We start from the raw sequence: 13,344 nt of genomic DNA on the forward strand, positions 1-13,344 counted from the left end.
TTTCGAAAGCTATTCGAAATAGGACTATTGACTCTTCTTTAGAGCAATCAACTTCTTTCAATTTTCAGAATTCAACATGAGTCGATTCCTTTTAATTTCTAGAAAAATTCCCATTATTGCCTCCTATAGGATAGTCGACTTAATATGATTTTTCTTTTGATTAAGTCAATTTAATTAATCATGTTATTTTTATATTTTGAAAATATTTCCAACAATTTATTCTACAGTCAATTCCTCCCATAATTTTTTTTTTTTTTAATTTTGTTTCTTTCCAATCTCTTTCAAAAAATAAATTTGTAAGAGAATTGTACATTTTTAAGTCATTTAATGAATAAATGGATCTTCAATTTATTTGTTCGATGCTTGTATTTAACAAATTAAATCGATTTTATTTGCAATATAATCTACTGTAAAAGTGAAAATTTTGCCTTTATGGATAAAAGGATAAGTCTTACCACTTTTATGATGGATCAAATACCAATTTTAATAATGTAATTTAAATTTAATTTAAAATGGTCAAAAGTAAATAGAATGCCTTTTAAAAAAAAAAAAAGTAAATATTATTTTACAGTTAATTTTTAATTATTTTAAAATATATATATATATATATTTTTCGAAATAGATGAGTGATTGTTTTCTATTGGGAACTAATAAGTATGGATCCAAGCCATGAGGAAGGAATGTTCTTTATTTGGAATCGTTCCTCAACCATGTGGGAAGAACATTTCTGTGCATCATGAAAAATCATGAAAAAGGTATTTTCAGAATTATTTCTCTCAACTTTTCTTCTTTTGGCCAAATCAGTTTGAACAATTCTGTGCATCATGAAAAGTAGTTTCATGTACTAAATGCTAATGAATATGAAAGTAAGGAACAAAAAAAAAAGTGATACACCTAAATAAATACGGCAAATTTTAAAAATAAAAATTTATATTATTTGCAAAATTATAATGAAATAAAAATTATATAATTCTGTCTGCTGCTACATTAATTCATAATTCACATTTTGATGATCAATTCACTTTAAAGTTCTTGGAATTATTCAAAACTTCGAGCTTATTAAAAGTAAAACGTGAAACATTAAATAATAAATATAGTAGCGAGACATTCAGACCCCATATGGAACTTTAAATTTCATATCGTTGTTATCATTATCATTACATCCAAAAATATATTTTATTATTAATATTAATTTTAGTTTTATAACTAAAATAATTAATCTTTATCACCGTCATTTTTTTAAAATTTTATTAAAATAAATATCGTTGTTTATCCAAATCGACTTTTAATTTCTTATACACATAAAATAAAATAAAATAAAATAAAAAGAAAAGAAGTGCGTGTAGCTTCCTAGAAAATGCAACGATGAGCTGAAACTAGAAAAGGGTGACGGTGTCGAGGATTTTCTACCCTAGTCTGCTTAACATGACTTCGTCCAGAATGATGACTGAACGATCAAGAATCTTCAATGATGTCCCGTCAGTATTTCATTAAAGATTGGTGGTGGGATGATTAGAATAAAAATTTGTCAAATGTTAATGATTGAAATATTAAATTTTATAATTAAATTATCAAAATAAAAAATCATTTAAAATTGGATGATCAATCTTAGATTTTGCCCCGGGGGACTTTTTCTGCGGAAGCTTAAATCTAAGAGAAAAGTATGATATTCAAATTTGATATTCGAGATTTTTTTTCATTTTCAGGGTTTTTTGTATTTAAATTCACTCATTTGATTAGAAAAAATTTATGTATATTAATTTTTATATAATTACAATAATTTCTTTAACAAATATATGGTAATCTTTCATTTTGTTTTATTAATAATAAATACCCAAATAACAAATGATACATTTAATAAAAAAATAATAAATATTTTAATTGACTATTATTTTATTTTACAAAACATCATCAATTGAGGCATTTGTTAACATGAACACCTTAATTGATAGGGTATATATTATTTAAAAAATGATCAATTAAGGCGTTTGTTACTTTGAACACCTTAATTGATCTATTTTATAATTTTTAAAATAGATTAATTAAGGTGTTCTGCATACAAATACCTTAATTGATAAAAAATACCTTAATTGATCTGTTTTATGATTTATGCAATTAAGATGTTTCTGTATACAATTAAGGTGTTTGTGTTTACAAACGCATTAATTGATCATTTTAAAATATTCATTTCTCATTCTTGAAGCTTAAAAAACCAAACAGCTAATACAACTGAACGATGAAAGCTAAAAAGCTGTATTTCTCTAAACCCATCAACCCATTCAATTAGCACTTTGGTTTCTTCATCTCTCATCGTCGCTAACTGTGAACCACTCAACGTCATCACACATAATTTTTACTTGGTATGTACGAATTTAATCTTTTTTGTACAATGTTTATTCGTCTATCTATGCCATTTTTTCCTTCTTTACTATATATATTTATTTATATAAGCATTTACCACTGTCACTAACATCATACCCCCCATGTATTGCATGCATGGTTTTTTCTTTATTGTTTGGTTGGAGTATTGTGGTTTGCCAAATGGTTTTATGAAAAACAATTATATTTTTTTCATTTGTTTTGTATCGAACTCTTACGATATGATGAAACACAATACGGCTTGTACTATGTATAATATCATTGTTTTTGTTCTGTGTAATGTATATTGGTGTATTTACTGTATTGGATATTGGTTGTTTTTATTGTGTGGGATATTTAGAGAGAATTTGGTATATTTCATATAATTTTGATTAAAGTTGTAAGTATTATGACTTTCGAAGAACATATGTCTCCTTCTACTGAACATGAAGAAGACACACTCGTCGTGAAAAAAAAAATCAAAGGGACATGGTAAACAAATTGAAGCGAGTAGGATAAAAATTCATGTGGAGTTCAATTAAGATAGACAGCTTGTGTTAAGTGGATGTGCAAAGTTGGCTAGCCACATTGGAGCTATCGGCCAGCAAAGTATATCTATTACCTACCTTAATTGGTGGATGGTTCTTAATAAGGAGAATGACAATATATGAGATTCGGTTGTAATATGTTTATTCAACAATATCCAAATTTTTGTTGATTGTTAATTGAATTGAATTAATGTGTTGATTATATTTAATTTATTCATTTTTTTAGGAACTATTTGATGTCAGAATCGAGTATAAAAGATTTGTGTTACAATAGGTTGGAAAAGTATTCAGAGACTTTAAAAGTAAATTAACAACCAAATATATTTTACCGTTCACTAATAATTCTAAATTGTTGACTGATCATACAATGACATATGCAAATGTTATTAGTTATAAAAAAATGGTCACAATTTATTCGAGATCGTCTATCAGATAAATTCTTAGTATGCATACCCATTTTTTTAATAGTTTATAATATTTTGTTTAATATATCATCATCAAACATCGAGAAAGGGTTATGCAAATGTCAAGCATAATCTTGTAAGTATTCAAACTCTTATTTTATACTCGTATATGAATATTTATAAAAATGAAAATGGAAATGTGAAACTTATATTGATTTTTTTTTAGGAATCATCTAGCTTTGGAATTGAAGTTTTTAGATATAATGTATGGAAAAAGAACATATGCAAACAGATAGATCATTCGTAAATGAAACAACTAAAAAAATTGTAAGTTTATTTTTTTTTTTAATCACATATGATGAGTGTGTTTTATGCAAGGCTATATATTGTATTTGGTTATTTACGCACCATCATTTTCTATTTTAGAATGAATTTGTTACGATATATGAATCCGGTAACCTGCGAACCGATTATAGCGAAGATCCATTGTCTTTAGCTTTTGGATCCAAAAGACAAACATGGTTGAGTTTAGGGGGTTGGTAAATTTGTATTGCCATCACAATGCTTCAAGAATCAACCCAAACCCCTTAAAGAAAAATACAAAATATGAAGCAATTATTAAGCAACAACAAGAAAGACTTGATTAATAAGAGCAATGCATGAATGATCAACAGCAAGAACTCGTAGCTTTGGAGGCAATGTTGGCAACAATACAACCTAACATACTTCAAAGGCAGTTTGTTATTGACATCCAGTAAAAAAATGAATTCGTAAATGAAGTCTTACAGCAAACCTAATCTCTAGTAATCATCATTCTTTTAATTTTGTTGTTGATTGAATATTTTTTTGTATTTTGTATTTTTTGAATTGGATTTAGGATTTATATTTCATGCTATTCTGTAATAGGATGTTCAGACTCAAACAATGACACCTACATAGTCTGCCATGAATGCGTTATTTATTTATACACTTGATCGTTTATTAAGAGAAAACATCATTGTAATTAAGGAAAGTACATATTATTTGATCATACATCGATGTTTTACATCGACCCAGCACAGATTGAGTCATTTTATACCATAGATAAGATATTGGCTTCTGATATTGTTGCGATATGATGTTAGCTTATCAATTAATTTAAATATATTCTGTCAATATCAATTATTTTATATTATGTAGAATTACTAAATTATACTGTTGATTATCATCACGCAACATCCTATACAGAGAGATAAAAAAGGGCAACTGACCCATAAATTTAGATTCATTGACCTATATTGGATTAGTCATACCAGTAGCACTATCGCTAATTGTGGTCATCATGTGGGTCAATGCATACAAAAACCATCTGATTATTTTTTGATGCTTTATTATTCCACGTAAGTTCTATTCGTAGTAATAATTATATCATTTATGACATTTAATATATTATGTATAAGTGTATACCGAATTTATGTTTTTCATATTATACATTATAAATTAATATCATGCCTATTATTTTGTAGGAGTTATTGGCAACTTATTGTAAATGATAATAATATGTGAACTCCTTACTTATTTAACTTTGCACAACCAGCCATGATGCTTATACTCGATATTGCCAATTTAATAATGAGGTATTACATTTTATGAATAAGTAATAATTAGATTAAATTGTATTTTTGTGTAATTACTATTATTTATGTTTACTATGGTTTTTATGTTTAATTTAGGAAAATGGATGCAGTTCATAAGAATAAAAAGTTTAATTGGGTGTTATTACTAGTAAGTGTAAAATATATTCTTTTATACTGAATCTGTTTAGATAAATGTTTATCAACCCATTCAATTTTATTTTCAGGTTCCTTTTTAACTCGGAGTTATCAAATGTGGATATTATGTCTTTCGTTTTATGAGAAAGATTATTTTGTATGATCTTATGAGCACACCATTCAAGGTTAGTATTAATACCGTAGAATAATATTATCTTTCAATTAAAGTTATATATTATTGTACAAGTTGATTAACATTGACTTCTTATTTTTTGTTTATAAGGGATGAACAAAGTAAGCTTCACACAAGAAGAAATTAATGAAGTCTACAATGAATAATGTGATTACATATCGAAATTCACTAAACATTAATGTTGGACAACCAAATTGGCTGTAAATATATACAAACATTCCAAATTTCTTGGTATAGTCACTATGATTAGGTATTTGTTAACTTTTATTGGTTTATATTTGTCTTACATCATTCGCATTATACAAAGAGAATGTGATCACTTTGAAGCAAATTGTTAATCCTAATGCTGAATTTAAATTCAAGTCATTTCATGACACATTCTCTCCACCAAACATTCTTTTATCAATACAAATATGAAATTTATAAATCCAAATTGTGTTGTCATTCACACAATTACAATTTTTGTTTTCTAAATACAAATATGAAATTAATCAATTCAAATATTTATTTAATTTACATAAGTATAATATTCGATCTGTGTAAACAAATGTATAACACACCACACAATTTGCATATCTACAACCTTTCCATTCCTACCTTAATTAAATAAATATGTTTAAAAAATATTGTATAAATATGTATACAAACTGTAATGCTGTCTACGTGTGTCCGGAAGAGAAAAGTCAAATGATTAGTGATATGCATTATATTCGTTTAACTAGTTTATAATATAATTACTTCTAAATACATGTGACAAAGTAAAAATAAACTTAACTTTGTAATTTTCTTTCAACATATACTCACTAGCAGTGAACATTTTATCAGGCATGAAACCGTTAAGTTGCATTATTTCATAGAAAAGTGATATTCTTCTATCTGTATTCTTGACTTCTTTCTAAAAAAAAGTTGAAACATCCTCCATCACATTCATAGCCCTATCATATGAAGCACCAAGTTTGCCTATGTGATTAATCAATTCAAAAGTTGATCCATCTTCACTCCTAAAACACTTCTTGCTTGATGATGTACTAGCATTACTCGGAGCAATGGAACCAATTTCTTCTTCTTTGTCTCCTCTCTCCATATTTCTTTTAGTATGGATATCAAACTCTTAAGAAAAGTAAACAATAACATTGAATGCTTCAACTGCATTGGCTATTGTTTTGACTTTTTGACTAATTGCTCTATTGGATCCAAAAATCACTTTAAAATCATCAAAAAAAGAGAAATGTTTGTTCTCTAACCCTTTAGCATGTGAATGTGCCTACTAAAAGTTTAAGCAAATATAAATCAAATAAAAATAAATAAATAAGTAAGGTAAGCCATATTGTAACATTAAAAAACTTATTTGAACCCACTCATTAAAAATTTCTTTATCAACTATAATACATTTTTTTTTATAATTCTACCCAAATTCACGAGAATTTTTATATCATAAATTGCATGATATTTTCTCTTACATAGCTTAACCCTGGACTCGATGTGAATGTAGCATTAAGTTTGAAGTAAGAATAAGTTACTCTAGTATTTGTTTAAGATAACGTAGTTGTATGACATAAAATGTCCCATTATTTGCTTTCCATCTAAGATCTTTTACCAAAAAAATAGGCATTTAACCATATAAAAATTCTCCTATTGAGTCCAAGAATAGTTACTTACCCCTGAACTTTTGGTTTTTCTTCTAGGTATGCCTCATATGAATTGTGAAAGATTGACACGCAATGAAGACATGTTCAATTCCTAATCACATTGTTAGATATTATGCAATAATATCAATATAGTAAATCAAAACCCATCAAGGGAATGAATTAAATGAATACATATGGAAAAAAAATGTGTATTCAAAATTATAATATACATTGAATACTTAAGAATGAAAAAAAAATCATGTAAGCATATATTCAACATGCATATAAGGTAAATTCTACACTCAACCATATGGTACATAAATAAAATAAATTGAGTAAACATTATAACATATAAAAAATTTCTATAATGTTTTATCACCAGGATTGCAACCAATGGGTGAACATCTCATTAGCCAAATTATCTCTAAACTGAGTTCAAAAATTAGATGGCTCGACATGCGTAATTAAATATTGATATTCAAATTCATCTAGCTGGCTAATACTTTCTTTAATAACATCACCTTTAATAGGATAAAAAATTATCTCAGACTTAATAAAATTATAGAGAAGGCAACAAGCAGAAATGATTATACACTGTATCTTTATTGAATAAAATGACTTCTTCCTTAAAATTGCTTATCTAGCTTCCAATATACCAAAACATATATTGATACAATTTCTTACTTAAGAGTGTTTCATATTGAAATATTCTTGTCAAATTGTCGATTAGAGTTCTACCTTCTAATCACTAAGATAGTATCATTGACCTCCATAAAGTGCTAAGAAACATTTCTCATTTATGTATCTGATATCACATAAATAATAATTACCTGTTACAGTGGAACAACATTAATAATATGAAAAAAATGGTGTTTCATTTTAAACATAAAACAAACATAATAAAAATAATATCTTGTGGGATCTTTAACCCATTCCTATGTGTAATGACATCTCTTAGCACTCTACCATCTACTACATAACATTTCTATCTCTGTAGAATATATATGATGGCATATCTGCGATGCAAACACCAAGGACATTGGTAGCAATTTCATTTTTCCTAGCCTTATATCTAGGCCTATCAACTACATCTACATTAACTTTGATGTATGTCTCATCTAAGGCACCTAGATAACTCTTGAACTATTTTCATCTATTATCTATTAAATTATTCAATATTGATTCAGATTTTTTAAACAACAATGTATACAGTCTTAAAATAAAATTTGACACATAATAGAATTGCCTACTAATCGTCTCTTTAGATTTAGCTACTTGATGCTTCATAACCCTATTTTTTATATGATGAGCTACGATGTTGAGGAAGCTGAAAACTAGTTCTTCTATTGATATATGTTTAGATGTTGTAGTCCTCCTACTATTTTAAGCAAATGACATAATTTTATAAAAGCTCTCCTATTCATTCTAGTATTATGTATACACTGTCTATTGCTCTAAAAAACTATTGCATTTAAGTTTAATCTCTAATATGTAGCCTATCATAATATATTCCACCATATGATAGTCTATGTCATTTTCTAACATTCATATGTAATAAAGTTATAGCAACAAAACATAACACATGCAATAAAGTCTCTATCTAGTTCGATTGCATCATAAACAATGTAACTAATTGCATCTTTATTCTTAGTGATAAATCATCCATAATTATTTAGAAGACAGAATCTTGTTAAAGTTAAAAACATAAATGAAAAGCAAATCTTTACATATGGTACATGGAATCTATCAAATATATATATAAAAAAAAAAATCAGTAATAAAACATTTCTAGATGAATGAGCTAAAACAAGTAAACCACAAAACACATTTGATATATCAGAAACAGAAATCTAGATCTAAATGACATCTTAAAATATGAAAAAAAAAAAAAAAGACCGCAATGCAACAAATAATGCATATAGATAAATAGGTATAAGAAAGTATACACACCATTTTTTGTAAAAAACGAAGATAAATTTAACAAGATGAAATTAAATAACGAATGTTGAAGCTAAAGTTGGTTCAAAGCTAAAGTTGGTTCAAAGCGAAAAGTATATGCTTTGAGCTAAGATATATTGAAATAAAAATCAGAAACATATTGGTTATTGAAACATGATGAAGACATCAAAAAAGTCATTTCATATATAAAAACACCTTATTTGATGTATAAAATATATGTTCTTCTTATTCACAATTAAACATTAAAACGTTCATACTGTCATAATACAGTCTTCAAAAGGGAAAACAAAATTTTAATGTGCGGCAATTATGGAATTTGAAGGAAGAAACGCCTTAATTGATGGCCACTTGAATCTTTATCAAACTATGACTAAAAATCATTCATGTCATAACATGGTCTTCAAGATAAAAAAAAAAAATATATATATATATATATAATATCATATCAATTAAAGCATTTCTTCTTTTAAACACTTTAATTGATAATTTGTCAATGAAGGCATTTCTTTCTTGAAACGCCTTAAGTGCAACATAAATTAAAAAAATTAATTTGTTTATAAAAAAATATACAATTGAGTTTTAGTCATTTTTAGACTTGTTTTTTAAAAGAGTAACGGCTACGTGATCAATTTTTTATTTAGGTCAAATTTGAAAATAAGATAATTTTTCTCTTCGGAATCTTAAAATATCACAGGAAAATATGAGTTTATAATTCTGAGACTTTAAATACTATTGAAAATATGATATTTTCCCCTGTAACCAAATTATCCTAAACCAAACATAGAAAACAAATATCCACCATTAAAATTCAGAAGAAAATTTGTTGATTGTCTCAAACTAACTGTACTCTTACAATAAAAAAAAAAAAAAAAAACCAAAAATCAGAGTGTAGAAAAAGTAGAAAGTTCGGTGGTTTAAAAATTAAAAGTGGATGAACCAACTAATTTTGAATTTGGAACACTTTTGGTGCACTGGGGGAGGAGATAATTGATCTGATATATACATGACGAAGCAAGGTTGAAAAAAAGTAAAATAAAAGAAGAAGAAAAGTATAAACGTGCTTAGTTCTCCTTGAAAAGCATGCTTAATTGAGTCTCCCTCTCTTTTTCCTTTTTTTTTTTTCTCTCCTCACGGTTTCTTCGTCAGATCTTAACCTGTGGAATATAATATTAATCCTTATCATATAATCTTTTGGGAAAAAAAGTGATGACCATTACTTTTTTAGTATTTTTTTTTTTTTTTTTACCAATAAAACCTTGTCCTAATATAAGGACATTTCCTCAAAGAAACAATAATTTTGTTGCTATATATCTTCGATGTGGGAATGTTCAAAGAGATTTCCCATATATATCTTTCTTTGTCATCCTTATAATTACGTACAAGTGCAATGTGTGGAAAATTATAGTGCATCAAGAATAAATCTAAAAGAATAAATCAAAGGTCAAAATGAAATAATTGGAGTACCTAATGATTTTGGCAAGACTTGTAACTTTCATAAGTACGCGTTATTACCCATTAGTATATAAGTGGTCAGGTAATCCTTCCAGATGTACTATTTGTTATATCATTGTCCAAAACAGTGATAGAACAGCAATGCAATTAATAAGTGATGAAATTCACAAAGTTCACAAACGCATATATAAAACAGTGAGAAATATTATATATATGGAACTTGTAATAGAGAGCTATGTAATTTCCCTAAAAATCAACATTGACAATAGTATTATTCTAAACATTTTTGTTCAAATTTAAAAATATTACTCTTTAAATAATTTATATTTTTAATGACATCTCCCTATTTTATGTTATATTTTAATTTTTTTAATTTCTTCAGGTTTTTAATGATTAAGTTAGAAAAAAACTTAAACCTTATATTCCTTTGGTTTTATTAAACAAATTTGTAATAGAACACAAATATTACTTATATAAGGTTTTAAAATTTTTATGTTATGGTGCATAAAATAATAAGCATCAAACTAAAGGCTGATTGATTAAATTAATTAGTTTCATTAATATATATATATATATGATATTTATTAGCAAAATTTTATGCTATCTTGCAAATATTTGTACTACCAAAAATATTTGAAATAATTTTTATGTACACTTTCATTGCAAAAACTAATAATAATAATAATAATAATTCTATTGCTGCATAAAAGTTTGGAATAATACCCAATTTGATCCCTGAATTATTGTAATTTTTATGATATGATATTTGCACTAAAAAACTTTCTATTCAAATATCTAAACATCATTTTCGTATATTAAATTGTTCAAACCCCTTAATATCATTAGAATAATACTGATGTAGCATTTAAATATTAACTTGGATGACACATGACAACCATGTGACAGTGATGTAATTGTGACATATCATTTTTTAAAATAAAAAAATAAAAACTATTTTTTAAAAATTTTATTTTAAAAATTTTTTTATTTTTTAAAAATAACACGTAATAGCCACATATCAGATCACATGGCAGTCATTATCATTTATGCTAGCATTTAGATATCACATCAATATTATTCTAACAATATTAAAAGGTTAAGACAACTTAATATATAATCAATTCGATCAATTCTATTGGTTTGGTTAATTTCGAACTAAATTATACAAAATTGAATTACATTATTTTATTTTCATTAACCGAATTGAATTTATAAATTTTGAAAATTAATCGACCGAACTAAATTTGATCGGTTCAGTTAATTTTTTCGATTAACCGAATAATAAATACATTTAAGTTAAATTATATTTTAGACTCTTAATCTTTTATATTTTAAACAAACTAAATAAAATTATTTAACAAAATATTCAAATATCAAAATATTATGTTAAAAACTCTAACAACTTATGATATTAAATGATTCATTTTATATTTGAATTATGTTATATTTCAATTAAAATTTTGATTAATTTGATTTTCAAACCTAATTAATCGAAAATTAAAATTCTTCTAAAATTATTTTTATTAATCGACAGAAATTAATTCGGTAATCGATTGATTAACCGAATTAAATCGATTTGATAAGTTAATTTGATTAAAACTAAATTAGAAACATCCCTGATGTAATCACTTTTAAAAAAATGATATCTAATATATTTGAAATTCAAATATTAGTATCTATAACTACTTTCATCCCTATTTGATTGCAACCTTTTATATAAAAAAAAAAAATTGTTACAAGATAATGAAAATAATAGTATTGTAAAAAATATTAGCAATAATTTTATACATCCTTTAGTGTAAAATATAATTTGTATTAATCTATTGTATTATAAAGGGAGCAAAGGAGCAAATGAATTGCACATATCTGGGTCTTGGTCTAAAAGTTGAAAAACCCTACATGTCTCCAAAATGTTTGAAGTGTGATAGTTGTGTAATTTTAATTTGATACCTCGGACAAACAATTCAACTAAATTAGCATAATGTACATGGAGATGTACAAAGCACGTGTTAAAGCACATAGAAGGTCTTTCAGGGGATTAGGCCAATTTGAGGCCACCATCTCTGGGCTAGATTCACTCTTTTGAGGTAGCTTGTCAACAGATATTCTAAAAATCAAAAAATTAAAAAAAATTCTGAATATTTTTTAATCTGTAAAATTAATAAATTTATCCATAAGTTTTATATGTATTATACAAAAAATCCTTAACCGTCTATCCCTGCTTACCTACTCTCATCTACTGGTGTCCACGTATACGATTTTTTAAAGTTGACCAATTGTTCTGACATTAATTTCCATGCCAAATGCCCCTGTTTGGGTCCCCCACACGTCTAACTTCTTACAGTTATGCCTGGATACAGACAAATTTCACCGAATTGAAAACTCCAAGCTCTAAACTGAAGCTTCTCTTAAAGCTGAAACATGTGGGTAGTTCATAGGGAAGGCAAAAAAATCCGTACCCGACGGGTTCCGGTTCGACCCGATTTTTTAGGGTCGGTTTTTTTTTTTGAAAATCGGGGGTCGGGTCGGGTCGGATCGGGTAGCATGAAAATAAAGTCGGGGTCGGGTCGGGGTCGGGTTTTAGGTAAACCCGACCCTACCCGACCCGATATATATATAAAAATAAATTTTTTAATTTTTTAATTATATATATATATATATTTATATAATGATTTTTTTTAATATTTATATTTAAAAAATAATATTTTATTAATTTCGGGTAGGATCGGGTCGGGTACGGTTTATATAGTGTCGAGTCGGGTTCCGGTTCGGGTATGAAAAAAACAAAAAAAATTTCGGGTAGGGTCGGGTTCGGGTTTTTTAAGCATTAAGTCGGGTCGGGTTCGGGGCGAGCAAAACCCGCTCCGAACCCGACCCGATGCCAACCCTAGTAGTTCAGCCAAACTCTTACGGTGCTTTACTAAATACAACAAAAAGAAACTCCTTTTACTTTTGTATTTCAGCCAAACTCTTTTGAGGGTATGGTTCACATAATTGTAAATTTTAAAAAATATATTTATAAATTTTTTAATCAAATATAGAATATTATTA

Source organism: Durio zibethinus, chromosome 20 (assembly GCF_047325235.1).
Source record: "Durio zibethinus cultivar Kanyao isolate XHJ-2024 chromosome 20, ASM4732523v1, whole genome shotgun sequence".
In the NCBI taxonomy this organism is placed as follows: domain Eukaryota; kingdom Viridiplantae; phylum Streptophyta; class Magnoliopsida; order Malvales; family Malvaceae; genus Durio; species Durio zibethinus.